The sequence below is a fragment of the Agelaius tricolor genome, unplaced genomic scaffold (assembly GCF_023055355.1).
Source record: "Agelaius tricolor isolate 1412-34295 unplaced genomic scaffold, bAgeTri1.0.p SCAF_14, whole genome shotgun sequence".
Lineage (NCBI taxonomy): Eukaryota > Metazoa > Chordata > Aves > Passeriformes > Icteridae > Agelaius > Agelaius tricolor.
In genome coordinates, this window is record NW_027269274.1 from 11,006,474 (window position 1) to 11,019,874 (window position 13,401).

Below are 13,401 nucleotides of genomic sequence, written 5' to 3' on the forward strand. Positions count from 1 at the left end.
AGGCGCTGCCATACAGAGGCTTGAGTGTCTTGCTGCAGGGCTTAAGAGGTTTCCATTAAATTCTCCTGAACTTGCACAGAAAGAGTTTTAGCTCACAACTGCTCAGTCACTGAATGTGGAGGATGAATTCCTCCTCTGGGCTGCACTGAGGAGCCTCCCAGGCACAGTCAGCAGGAGGGAAGGGCTGCACTCCCTCAGTGAGTGCACTACAGGTCTTGTATCACTAAGCTGCTGATAAAGCCGCTTTAGGCAAAGCCTCTGGACTCCACTGGCAACCGCCTCATGCAAAGCTCATCTGCAAGGCTCTTACTCTGAAAAGGCACAAGCAGAAAATATGCAATAATCAATCAAAAAAAAGTGACAAAATGGTATTGAAAGCGAGGACAGCTATTCATTTAGGGCCAGTTCGAGCTGCTATCTCGTCTCTCCCCAAATTTGGTCATTTTATATAGAATACTATCCTTGCCCTTCTTCATTTATTTTCCCATAAATGCAGCTGGTCCTGCACATGATGAGCCAACACATACTGTTCAGTGGTTGGAAAAAGGAAAGGACAGATATAACTCAAGTTCTATTAGTGGTTCTGCCACTTGTGCAATCTTGGGCAAGTCACCATTTTCCATCTGCAAGTGAGGGATAACAGCTGCCTGTATCTCTGAAGTTGTGTGAAGCTCAGCTAATTGAAAGGTTTATAAAGGTTTTCAGAACCTGGGCTTCAAGGTGCTATATTTAAGCGTTTTATCTTTAGTGCCTGAATTTATGTTACATACCAGAAGAAACACAGAACAGATTTTACTTTTCAAACTTTGACCTAGGAGACAGATTTAAACTGAGGAATCATGAAGGACTAACCACTTCAAAAATGCATTTTACCAGCAAATTATCATTACTGCTTTTGTTTACTTACTTATTACAGAGTGGTCAAACTTCAATGCTATTAAATCCATTTTTCTCCTTCCTATATTGAAAAGTTCAGCTTTTAATGGTGCCTTTTTCTCTGGCCTGTAAACAGACCTCATGACTTACAGCTCCCTGCTGTTACTTATTCACACATGAAACCACAAGACCTGTGCTTCATTAATTAAATTTGCCATTAAAAATTAAATAATGTGAATAAGTAGATGTAAGCGTTATCTCCATTGGGCTTCAAAGGTCTCACCATTTCTCCAATTACTACCCAAGCAATTTTCATATTTCATACTGTCTGATTTCTCAAAGGGACTGGATCTGAGAGATCAGAATGAGAGAAAGTGGGAAAAAGAGAAAGCAAGGTAGCAAATTTAAACATTTTTCAGGCAATAGGAAGTAGTCCCATCAGACACTATTAGCCTGCAGCACTCTGCAGTGAAACAGCAGCGGGAGAGGAAAACAGGAACAAATCTGTTGTACGTGAGCCCCAGCATGAGGTCGTGTTTAACCCACCTGAAGAAAGTGACAATAGCCAACAGAATCATTTGCTGGATGTGCTGTTGATTAAAGTGGTTGTGGCACAACCTTACCAACTTTAATAAAGTTCAACTGCCCAGCACTTGGGTCAGGCTCATCTTCAACAACATCAGCTACAGACACGGACAAAAATAGCTGGGAAAGGAAGCCAGCCTTTAGTTCTGAATTCTGAAGGTGCTAAAAGCAGACAAGTGAGAGCCTAAACAGAGGCAAGAATATCAGTGAAGGGAAGGAGGAAAGGCTTGGTCTCAAAGCAACCACCAGGCACCATGCAAAGATTGAGGAGGGGCATAGAACACCTTCAACCTGCAGATAAAGCTGCTGAGTTTTAAAAATGAAAAGGAAACATCCTTCCCTGTGATCCAACGGGGCCTCTTGCTGTTGGTCAAGACCTCTCCCCTCCAAAAACTCTAAAACCCAATAAAACAATATTTCTAATGCTATGAATCAGTACCTTTAAATGCTTCCCCAATTAATGAATGTAATGAATGTAATGTAATGAAAACAGGGGGCTACAATTTAAATTTGAGTTTGCTCAACAAGCAGATTTTTAAAATACATTTTCCTTGGCCTCTAGACCCTTTCCAACTTTGGGCAAGTGACATTCCCTTTTGTCCTAAACATTAAATGAGCAACAAATGGGCTAAATGGGCAAGAGAAGGGCCTTTCAGTATGGGCACAGACACAGCAGGTTCTGTGATCTGGGGCTTTTACTAATAGGGAATAATTTTCCAAGTATTCTCATCTATACTACTTCAAACACAAGAACTGCTTCATTTTCAGCAGTTTACCCACTACACTATGGCAGGAGAGAACGTTCCAGTGGCCTAGAACTTTGGAGGGCTTTATAATATAGCTGCAAAGGAGGAGCTAAGCCAGGAACCACCTGAGCACTTCCCCCAGCTTCAGCAGGGTGGCCTCCACACAAGGGCTATTCAGCAGGATCAAGGTGTGGTATTTGCACTTGAAACAAAGTCTGAGCTGCCTGTAGTCTTAGTGAAGTCCTTTATCTTCATAAAACGATATTCAGCGGTACAGTAAAAGAGAGAACATTCCACACGAAATTACAAGACATGAACGCTGCTTTTAATTTACTTTCACATTATTTGATGCTTGAGATAAAATGACAGCTCACAAAGAAAAAGTTGAACATGAGACCTCAACTATTATTAAATAAAGCTCCTGGCAGTCTTAGTTGCAGAAATAAGTTTAAAAACATGACCAAAGGACACCATAAGGGCTCAAATAACAAAAGACACAGAAAGAATGAATGAACCACCTAAAATGTTTCACTTCTCTCAATAAAGCTGAGCCTTAGGGGACTCAACTTCAGAACATCAGAGCTTTGTCATATGGGGAGAGAGCTCTCCAGAGAAGACAAACAAACTAAGCAAAGAAATGTTAGTTTGAAAGATTTTTCCCTGCTATTAAATGATGGTTCGTAGCAAATAATAAAAACACCAAGAAGTTGTAAAAATACATAACCAGAGCATAAAGTGCAACAGAACCACTTTCCCTTACCCTGCTCTTTTTCTACAACAGATTTGCTGCTATACCCTTGCTCTCCACTCATCAAAACACCCTTGTGCTAAAAATTCCCTTCCAAAGGGAATCAATTTTAAAACTTAGAGCTAAATTTGGAGTAATTTTAATTCAGCATTCCTCCTTGGCTGCAAATATGTAGAGAAACTCCAACACTCACTACTACACCTCACTACACTGCCCAAGCCCTTTCCAGAACATATAGCAAAGAAAGCAAGAAAACATAATAGCAGAAGACTGAGTTCTCAGGGTTATTTCAGGAGGGAAAGTAATTGAAACATAAAGAGAAAACCCTGCCAGCTCATTCTCACACTAACATTAAACCACATTCCTTACAACTTCAGTGAAACATGTGCTACTTGCAGTAACATGTAAAATAGAAAACTGATCAAAACAAGCATGAGGAAATCAAAATTAATCAGATTTCACGTGAAATTATTTGCGAACATCAAGCAGCAGCATTAAAAACCTGACACTGGGACAAGGATTTCTCCATCCGTTTCAGTTCGGGTCAATAGATTAGAAGGTGTCTTGATTTAAAACCAACAAACCCAACCACCATCACCACAGATATCCTGAGATATTTTGACACCTCAGAGTATAGAAGCTTGTCAGTGGTCACAGTGTTTAGAGATACAAAGGGGATTAACAGCTGTTGAAATGCTGCCAGCCTAGATGAATGCCAGTGATAGCTGTGATGAAAGGGAGCAGGGCAGTGGAGGCCCTGACAAATGCTGCAGACGACAGCCGGAGATTGGATGGTGCAATCTGCCTCACACCTGACACATGTGCTGCTTCCATCCCTTCCTCTGACATCCACACTCACCAGCCTGCAGCAAAATGCCCTTTGCAAGCCCCTCTCAAACCCAAAAGAGCACAAGAGGCAGTGCTGTGAGCGGGGTAGTACGTGGTGTGCCCCACAAGGGCACCGCAAATTTCTGAGAGAAACAGGTAAGGAAAGCAAAGATTACTTCTTGCATATCAAATGTCAGCTGGAAGACATTAAAATTCCTGCTTCCAGCTGCTTCTGAAGCCAGAAATAAGACCTCACACCATCCTAAGGAGCAGCACAACTGTGGCCTGCCTGCACACTCTTGGGGACAGGCAGCACACACATGCCCTGGATGCAGCTGCTGCCATGGAAGCTGCAGAGAAACATGGGTCAGTGCCAGTTTTGGGAGCCAGCTTTGCTGCCAGCAGTGCCTCAGGGCAGCAAAGGTGCACCTAGGTTCCCCACACCTCAGCAGGTCACTGCTTCACACGCGCTGTAGATCAGGCTGTTCATGCTCACCACTCACAAGTCTCACGCAAACACCTCCTAACAGATTTGAAAAATTACCCCATGTACCTGCATCCCTCCCTCAGGTACAGAGGCAGATGAGCCAAACCAATCTGTTCACTGGATGACCCTGTGGATGTGTTAAAATCAACCCACACAATCAATCACTGCTATCAGCTTTGGTCCAAAACAGGGAGTTTGGGAATTTCAGAATATGCTGCAAGAAACAATCTCTTCACCTCCTGAGCTCACTCCTCTGGCATTTCTGCTCAGCCCATTTGCTGGTATCAGCAAGCAGTTAGCTCATTCACATTTCCTCCTTCCCATCAAATGCACATAAAAATAAAAGCCAATTAACAAGGAAGAGAAACATGCCTATAGAGCATATCACTAGAGCATAGAAGTTAAGGGTTAAACTGCTTTTTTGAAAATTCATATGCTTTTTTTCTTAAAAGGTAACAGAGAAAAGATGCAAGGAACTACAAACAGCTTGCTGATATAAAAAAAAAGAGACTTTTTCAGCCAAAGCCAACTTCTAAACACAGCTCTGTTGTTTGCTGTTCATGTGTGGGTTCATCCATTCCTCCCGCTGAGACCAATAATGAAATGAGAGCATTGAATTTGTTCCATTCTATTCTTTCCTTCGGCAATAAGCTGTGAGATCATAAATTTTGGATTAAGATTCAGAGAAAGCATAAAGAGAGTAGTGTCCACAGTAAGAACCCAGGCAAGTTAAACTAGTCAGGAGCAGAAGTACATTCCTCTTTGAACAGATCTTCTCATGTCTGCAATATTATCCTGAGTTGAAAGCAAAATATTAATTCTGTAGCATATCTAGAAAGCTTCTCACAGATAAAATCCCACAGAACACTTTGTATCTCCACAAAGCTTGAGGGAGGAAGAGCTGGGGAGAAGGAACATGGCTGGGTTTACCTTGTAGATAACACAGGATAACTAGGTACAAAAAGGTTAAACTACAGTCCCTAAAGCACACGGTGACTCAAATAAAAATATGCATCCCAGGACTTCCCAGAACCAGGGTCCCACACCGAGATACTCCATCCAAGTGAAAATGGGTTTACAGACCCAGGCTGTGATCCCACACCAGAGTCAGGCTGTCTATGAAGGTACCCTGGGAAGAGTCTAATTAAAAACAGGTACCCCACAGCAAAATAGTTTTAGGGACTTCCAAAAGCTTCAAGTGCCTCACTGGAAGCAGGCAGAAAAGCCTTATGTTATCTTCAAGTCAGAAAGGCAACCAGCAAAAAAGAAATTATTACTACAGAAGCAATTAAAAGGGGAAGAAGGAGAAAAGAGAAAGAAACACTGTGTTTATATGAGGTTGCTTTAAAGCACACCCTTCTGAAAGACTACAAACAAAGCACTGCCAATTCTTTAAACAAACTCTGGAAAGTAAAAGCGGCTTCAAAGAGAAAGGCCATAAAATTCCAGCAGGTAACTCAGGCTTTCTGGAAAGGACAGCAACAGCATTGTGAAAGGCCCAGATTAATGCCAGTACTGCTGCAGGGGAGTATCACCCTGCTCTCCTCCCAGCTGGAAGTTTAGCTAAGGTGAGGAATTCACAGTAAATGCCCGAATCAATTACACCTGACAAGTGCAGGTAAACAGGCTTCCCAGGCATCGATTAAACATCAACAATTTTCAGCATCTGCTTCAGAGGAGTCCTGCACGTGCCTGACCTGCACAGATAACGTGGTGCCCACGGCACCGGGGCACAGCACCCCTGGCCAAATCCAGCACCTGTGCTGGGCAGCTGCAAAATCATCCTGCAGGGACACCTGGGTCCTACCAGCAGATCCACCACACAATCAGGATGAGCTCCGAGATCACAGGATGCTGTCTCAAACAACTGAGCATTGTCCATGAGAGAGTGACAGGAATGCAGAGAAATCGATGCCAAGGGAAACAGAAATAAGAAGGAAATTGCCAGAATTTGAAGGGTTCTAAGAAATGCAGGCGGAAGTTTCACTCAAAGGCTGACCAGCACTTTCAAGGGGGAATAAAGAGGGGGAAAAAAACTCCATCAAACAAAACTGGCAGCCATCAAATACTTGTCATACAATAAAAAAGATACGAAGCACATTCCCCTGTCAGGCCTGTCACAGGAGCTATTTTGGGAAGGAAGAAAGGAAGGAAGGAACATTTTAGCTAAGATTTAATGCCATCATGCCAAAGCTGGTATTTGACAGAGCCTCCAACAAAACTCCCACCACCTCGGACAGTCATGCTGCAGCTAAAACTTCCATCTCTCTGCTGAAAATATCCCTAAGTCCCATTTATAAACTGCAGCAGCTGGCCCAGTTAACAGTTCCTGTCCCAGTTGAAAAAAAACATAACTGAGTTAAATTCATGACCCCATCCTTTTACACAACAGGTAGCTAAGGCATGCAGTACACTGGGTTCCCAGAGAAAGGCAGAATAGAGGAACACAAGGGAAGAGGATGTACAAGAGAACTGGAGAATACTGAAGAAAATGCATCACATCCATACACTTGCATGGGTAAAGGAACTGCAGAGAAGAGAGTCACTATAAGAAACAAACAAAAAAAACGCTGAAAAACAGAAGTAAGCTGAAGCCTGGAAGTTCCACCCCCTCCCAGGGTTTTTACTCTACTCTCAACTACAAATTATTCTCCACGTGCAGTTCCCAGTAAATCAAGCTTTGCTAAATAACCCCGACATGTGCGGGGCTGAGAACCAGCCAAGAAGCAATGATGAGATGTCCCTGGAATGATTAGGGAAAAGGCAGACATCTCTCAGGTTACAAGGAAGCCTGTTGTACTCTCCCCTTGGTGCATATGCAATGCTGCAAGCGCTGTTCTGAAACCTCTGATATTCAAAGGCTCATTTGGTTGACAAGGAGCCTGTGGATTCGTGGACAGATTGTCACACAAACTGTCAGGTTTTTAGAGAGACTATCAGACCTCTCTTTGCCTACGTTATGGAGCACATCAAAGACACAGAAGATGAACCAGACACAGACTGCACAGATCTGACAGAATGGTGGGTGTACATATTCAGAATACTGTACTGCTGGGGGGTGGGGGGAGAGGCTTAATGTGAATAATCAGGGGCTGAAAGTTCCAGAAATGTGACAGTTTTTGGCAGCAATTCCCATCTTTGCATTTATTTATCGAAGGGAGAAAATCTGCCATACTAGAGGCAAACTTGAGGGAGGAAGAAAAATTGTATCAGCAGCAATTTATTTTGCCATTGTACTTTTTCTTTATTACTATTACTCCCAGAGCATTTTCTGAAGATATTTGTATTTTCAGTCAAGGTTCTCTCACTGTGCTTGCAGGCTCTCTTCCCATTTTATCCTGTAGGAGAGACTGGTTTAATGATTACAGCCAAAAAAGACTGCTAGGACTTCACAGGTCACTGTACACGGTTAATGACACAGACAAATCCACACTTTCAGAAGTGCCTGCTGGCTCATGGCTCTGTCTGGAGATGCTCAGCAGCTCATTATTCAAAACTTCAAGCTCAACTTATGGGTAATCAGCACATCTGAAGAAATACACCATACCCAGATAACCAAAAAGTGAAGAGAAAAAAGCTATTATAGAAAATACTAACCTTAAGCATTTAGGTCTCACTTTTTAAATGGGGACAATGTTCACTTATCTTCCAGTGAGCTAGAAACCTCAGTTAATGAATACCTGGAAAAAGTCCCCAGCTCCACAGTTCAAAAATAGTATTACAAAGGATAACTTTATGTCATTCTCCCTTATTAGTGGTAGTTGGACAAACATTATAAAGCAACAATGTATTTTACAGGTGGCAAAAAAAAGTTATTAAACTATTTCTACAAAGAAATATTGATTACTATTTAGAAAGAAAAATAAAATGTAAAACAAAACATTGATAACAAGAAAATGAAAATGGATTAACACAGATTCCTTTGGCCTGCCTTTATAATATCACTGTCACATAACCTCTAGTTTGCCCTGCAAGGCATCAGTTATTCCAGAGAAAGGAATACTAGTGTCTTTTTTATTGTATTTTACCATTCAAAAGATTGAAATTCAGCACACAGCAAACAGAAAATAAATAAGATGTTTATCCTAAGATAAAAATAAAACACAAGGAGGACAAAGAAGAAAGGATGGCAGAAGGGATAAGAAAGGAATCAGAAAATATTTGTAAGCAATTTCCATCATTTGACAGTCTCATTCTCTCTGCTTTTAGCAATCTTCTCTTTCACCTGTTTTTTAATGCAGCTGTTTTGCCTCCTCTACAGGGGCATTGAAGAGACACCTGTGCAGCTGGCAAAGAGGGAAGGCTCCAAAGAGAAGCCCAGAAGGACCACAGACCTCCAACCAATGGAGAGAGGCATTTTCACAGCAGGGCTATTAAGCTGTAAACATTAGCATGAAAATCCAACACCCACAGAGAGCAGGAGCAGCCACACAACTCCTCCATTGCCCATCTCTGGCAGAGACCACTCTGGACACAGCCCTGGGGTAGGATGTCACCCGTGGCCTCGCACAGCTTTTGGGCACTACCAGCTCAGTTATGGAACTTTTCATTACAGAGTCCACACACAGGAAAGGCAACAAGGCAGGCCTTACTTTTAGCCTATTAAACAATAATAGGAATAATTACTTATTAACATTAAACCTGAAAGATCTCACAATGTCTTGCTGCCAAGACTTCTGAGGAACATAAATGGAAGAATGTCACATGCACAGTGAACCACACATTCATAGGTGCAAGCTAATCTACTCAGAATTTAATCTCTAAACACAGTCTGACAGTAAGGATTATTGCATACAAGCAACAACAGACCTTGAACTTGGCATTAAATGAAAAGAAAATATAGGTAGCCTTAAAGTTCCAGAAGAAACATTTTGATATAAGAATCCTAATTATCAGGGGCTTGTAGCTGTAGCTGATAAACTTTGTAAGAAAAAGAGGCTGGGGAAACAGTGGTTTTTATAACTGGATATTTTTTTCAGGCTCGTGGAAAAAACTATATCAGTATTTCACCTGTATCTGCACAAGATCAAGCAAAAAAATTCAAGCTCTTCAACTAGAGACAGCTTGAGCTCAAGACAACAGGAACACAAAGAAGGGACAGAACTATGCTTTTGCTGGGGAACAACAGGAGGGAATAAAAGCAAACACCACAAACACTTCAGACCTGGAGGTAAATCCTCTCTCCACAGAAAAAATGAACACACAAACTTAAAACCCAGCACTGTTCTGTTTTCAGCCAGCAAGGACAAATGCTGTGTTCCTCCCTGGGATGCTCTCACAGAAATCAACAGTTAGGACACTATTATGGGGGAATTTTTTTGTTCTTCCTGCAACAAACCTTTGTCTCTAGCTGCAGGAAGAGTTACCTCAGTGCCACACGAATGAGTGATTAACCATCAGGCATAATGGCTTTTTGCTGCTGCATCTCAACAAATGACCTAAAGGTGAGAGGTCTCACACACTACGTTTAATTCCCTAAACAGCCAAAGGAAATTCTGTGGTATACATAACTATTATGAAAAATGAAGTTAAAAAAATGCATATCCACGCTCAGACAGGCACACAATACAGCATTTTTACACGCCCATATGAGTCGTCTTCTCTGATCAAGAACCACAGTCCAGCCAGTTCAAAGCTTGCTGCATGTCAGGGCAAATTAGATGATTTCTGTGTACTGCCCAGTACATCATGAGACATCTCTGGGGAAAAAAAAAAATCCACAACCCAGGCACTCCTCAATTGACCCAGGCGTGCAAGCTCAAAGCAACCTTGCAGCTTGAAATTATGAAAGAAAAAATTTGGCTTCTGTTCAGAAGAATGGGGAGGCAGAAGAAAGGAGAAGGAATTAAGCTGGTTTTCTTATTAAAAGACCTGAAACACAGTAATTGGGAAGGAAAGAAAAGCTAGCTCTTCTCATAAAATAACCTAGCTATTACAAGTCTTCTCAAACCAGAGGCTTAGAGCTTTATCTCAGCTCCCACATTTTCTTCTCCCATCTCTTGCTCCTCTGTGGCCTCTTGGAGATGGGCACAGATTCAGCAGCCTCTCAGCATGTCCTGGCTCTGTGGCCATTCCTCACTGCTGCTGTTCTCTGTGCAGAGCAACATCTTTTACTTGCTGGACACTCCACTGCTGAACACCTATCAGGGCAATCTCCTTTCCACATTTGTTAGGGTACAACTCCTACATAGTTCTACTGCATATGAGACGTATATTTACTATTTTTAACTAAAACAAAACAAAATTAGCCATTATTTTATATTTATTTACAATGAGGCTAAAATGCAAATGGGTGAGCCAGGAAATCTTCATTTGAGCCAAGGTGTTTAATGGCAAACTGTGGCTGGGATCATCCTTGGGGCAGCAGAACATATGGGCAAACCACCAATTAACCCCAAAACCAAACAAACAAAAATCCACCCCTCATCTTCATGAAACCAGGAGATTCTGTGACAGGCAAAGCAAGTCTGCAGTGGCTGAAGACCTCACTGTGAGCCTGATGGTACACATCTATTTAAAAACATTGAACATGTTATTTACAAGCTACTTCTGAGTCACCCGGGTCTCTGGGAAACATGCATTATATGTTCAAGAAATTGGAGTAGCTCTTTTATTTATGTTTCTTTAAAATGACTGGCAGATGGGGAAAAAACCTTCAGAGAAGTGGCCCCAGGCTGTCATGAAACATGTATTTAACACACCCACAGTAAACTACTAAACACTTCAGAAGGTACAGCCGCTGTAAATATGGAGTAGTTCCTTTCTAAAGTCTGATCTTTGGACTACTTAATTCAGCACAAATTTGAGATCTTCCAGGGAGTCAATTTATAGAGTAATTATTAGCCATATTTTCCATTAACACGATGACAGCATATTCTGTAAGGGCAGAGCCATAATTTTAAGGACCTTTTCAAAACTAATCCCACTGTTGGCTTTATTTTTAAGTCACAATAATAATGCCTTTTTCCTGCCACATGTAGAAGGACCACTGTGAGCTGAAACAGAAATCTCAGATTCCCCAAAGTCAGGCTCTTATGCAAGTGAATTCCACACACAGGGAAGTTTTGTCTACCTGAACCAATTTCCAAGACTAAGTCTAAATCCGGAATATCCCAAGAGAAGCACAAGCTTCAATCATCGAAATCCCAGCAGACACACTGAATCCAGCCTAAGGTCTGGAACACATTTAATCAATTCACTGTGCTAACTCTCTACAGCTTCATAAAATAGCCAATAGTGCAATAACAGGGCCAGAAATTAATTGTACACTGGTTGGTGAATTACACAGAAATAACAGGCAGCAGTGGTATTTATTGCAGCAGGGTGATGTAGTTGCTGTTGAGGTACAACTGCACCTCAGTAAAAACAGGTGAGAGACAGAGGGGGGGTTGTGTGCCAGTGCTGCTTTCCATTAGAAAAGTAGCACTGCTTTTATTGGTAACAGTGCTATCTATACAAATATACATACACATATTTATAAATACCAATTCTGCTTATAAACAAGCATGTAAACAGCACAAAGAGGGAGGAATCAGAAATTTAAACTATTAGGCAATGAGAAAATGAATGGAATTAAGGGAAAATTGGGTTGAATAAAAAATGCCAAGGGAGGATATCAGAAATATTAGATAATGGGGAAAGCTCTCAGAAGTAAGACAAAAGAACCTCTTGTTTTGCTCTTTTTGGACAAGACTTGACAAATGCTCCAGTGTTGAGTTCTAACAAAGAGACAAGATCACATTCCAGGTCTTTTTGTTCTGCCTTTAACGAGTCTTCATAGTGATACACTGATGAGACCAGATACCAGATTGTTATCTAAATTCAGCTGCTAAATTCAGTGTTAAGACACTAAGTTCAAACCACACATTGCCACATTTATTTCACAAGTCGAGCCTGAGGATGGATTCCTCCAAGATGAAGCAGCCCATAAGCATCATTCTCTCCCTCTGCAGAGATGCTCTAAATGCCAGGGAAACAAAATCCCCGTAAGGCTCTGACAGTTCAGCACACAGACTGCAAAGGCATCTCTGCACTAATCCTGCAGGCTGAAGAGGAAGCAAACACTTAGCTGCTGTTTGCATAGAGGCTGCTTGTAATTTGATGTAATGCACTGTACAGCAGTCAACACATATTGAAGGGAGAACATACACACTGCAGAGAAGGCAGAGAGGCTGTGCTGACACCTAACACATTTTAGTTACCCTATTATAGATGTTCTTTGAGTTCATCAAATTACCAATCAATTTATCTGATCTCTAAAAGCTGTGTACTCAGGTATATTAACTACTAAACATCACAGGCTTTCAGCAAAAAAGCCATTAAATAGGTCAATTGAGCACAAGGTACTGGAAATCAGTTTGTGTGTTGGCCACCAGCAACAAGGAAAGAACCTGTCCCTGCAGACAGGGAGACTACAAGGAGCATTAGCCTCCTCTAAAGATGCTCTTCAGCCCTAATGGATGCCTGCAGACAGCAGAAATCAGGGATGCTGCCCTCCCTGTCACGCTCTTACCCCAGCATGACATCTAATGTCTGAGAACAACTGAAAAGGAGACGAGGATGGAAGGTTGGAACTGGTTCAGATGATGATTTCAGATTCAGTTTGTTCCCATTCAGAAATTTAATTTATGCACAGGACAGGATCTTCCATTCTCTAAACATCAAAGGTTGTGCCCTGGGAGACTGATAAGAGCCACTGGCACCTGAGAGCAGCAGCCACACAGCCCCAGCCAGGCAACCTGAGCAACTGGGAGTATCTGAATGATTAGGATGGATCTTGTCAACCCATTTCAGAAAATGACACTGGGGATTATTCTTGTGTTCAGAAGATTGAATCAACAGTTTGATGAACTGGATGCTTTGCTGTACTGCTCTACTGGCTTGAAAGGCAAACTGCTTTTTTGCATCATAGATGTTGAAAGTTCAAAGAAAGCATTGGTGGGTTTGTGAGAGGAGGGTTTGCAGGAAGGGCTGGGGATGAACAGATAACTGAACAAATTGGATAAGAAATGAAAATGAAATTCTAAAGAATATTGTAAGGTTCAATTACAGAGATGAGGACAAGAAATTCTTCTGAAAGGGCAACACATTTTTTGAAACCAGAAGTTCATTTCACACTAGCTGTTCTTCCT

At 41.7% G+C, this 13,401-nt stretch overlaps 1 protein-coding gene across 1 annotated transcript in view; it reads right to left on the bottom strand.

Annotated features, from left to right (window-relative positions):
* The window catches only part of CHCHD6 (coiled-coil-helix-coiled-coil-helix domain containing 6), a 108,992-nt gene that overhangs the window by 52,294 nt on the left and 43,297 nt on the right, over positions 1–13,401 (bottom strand).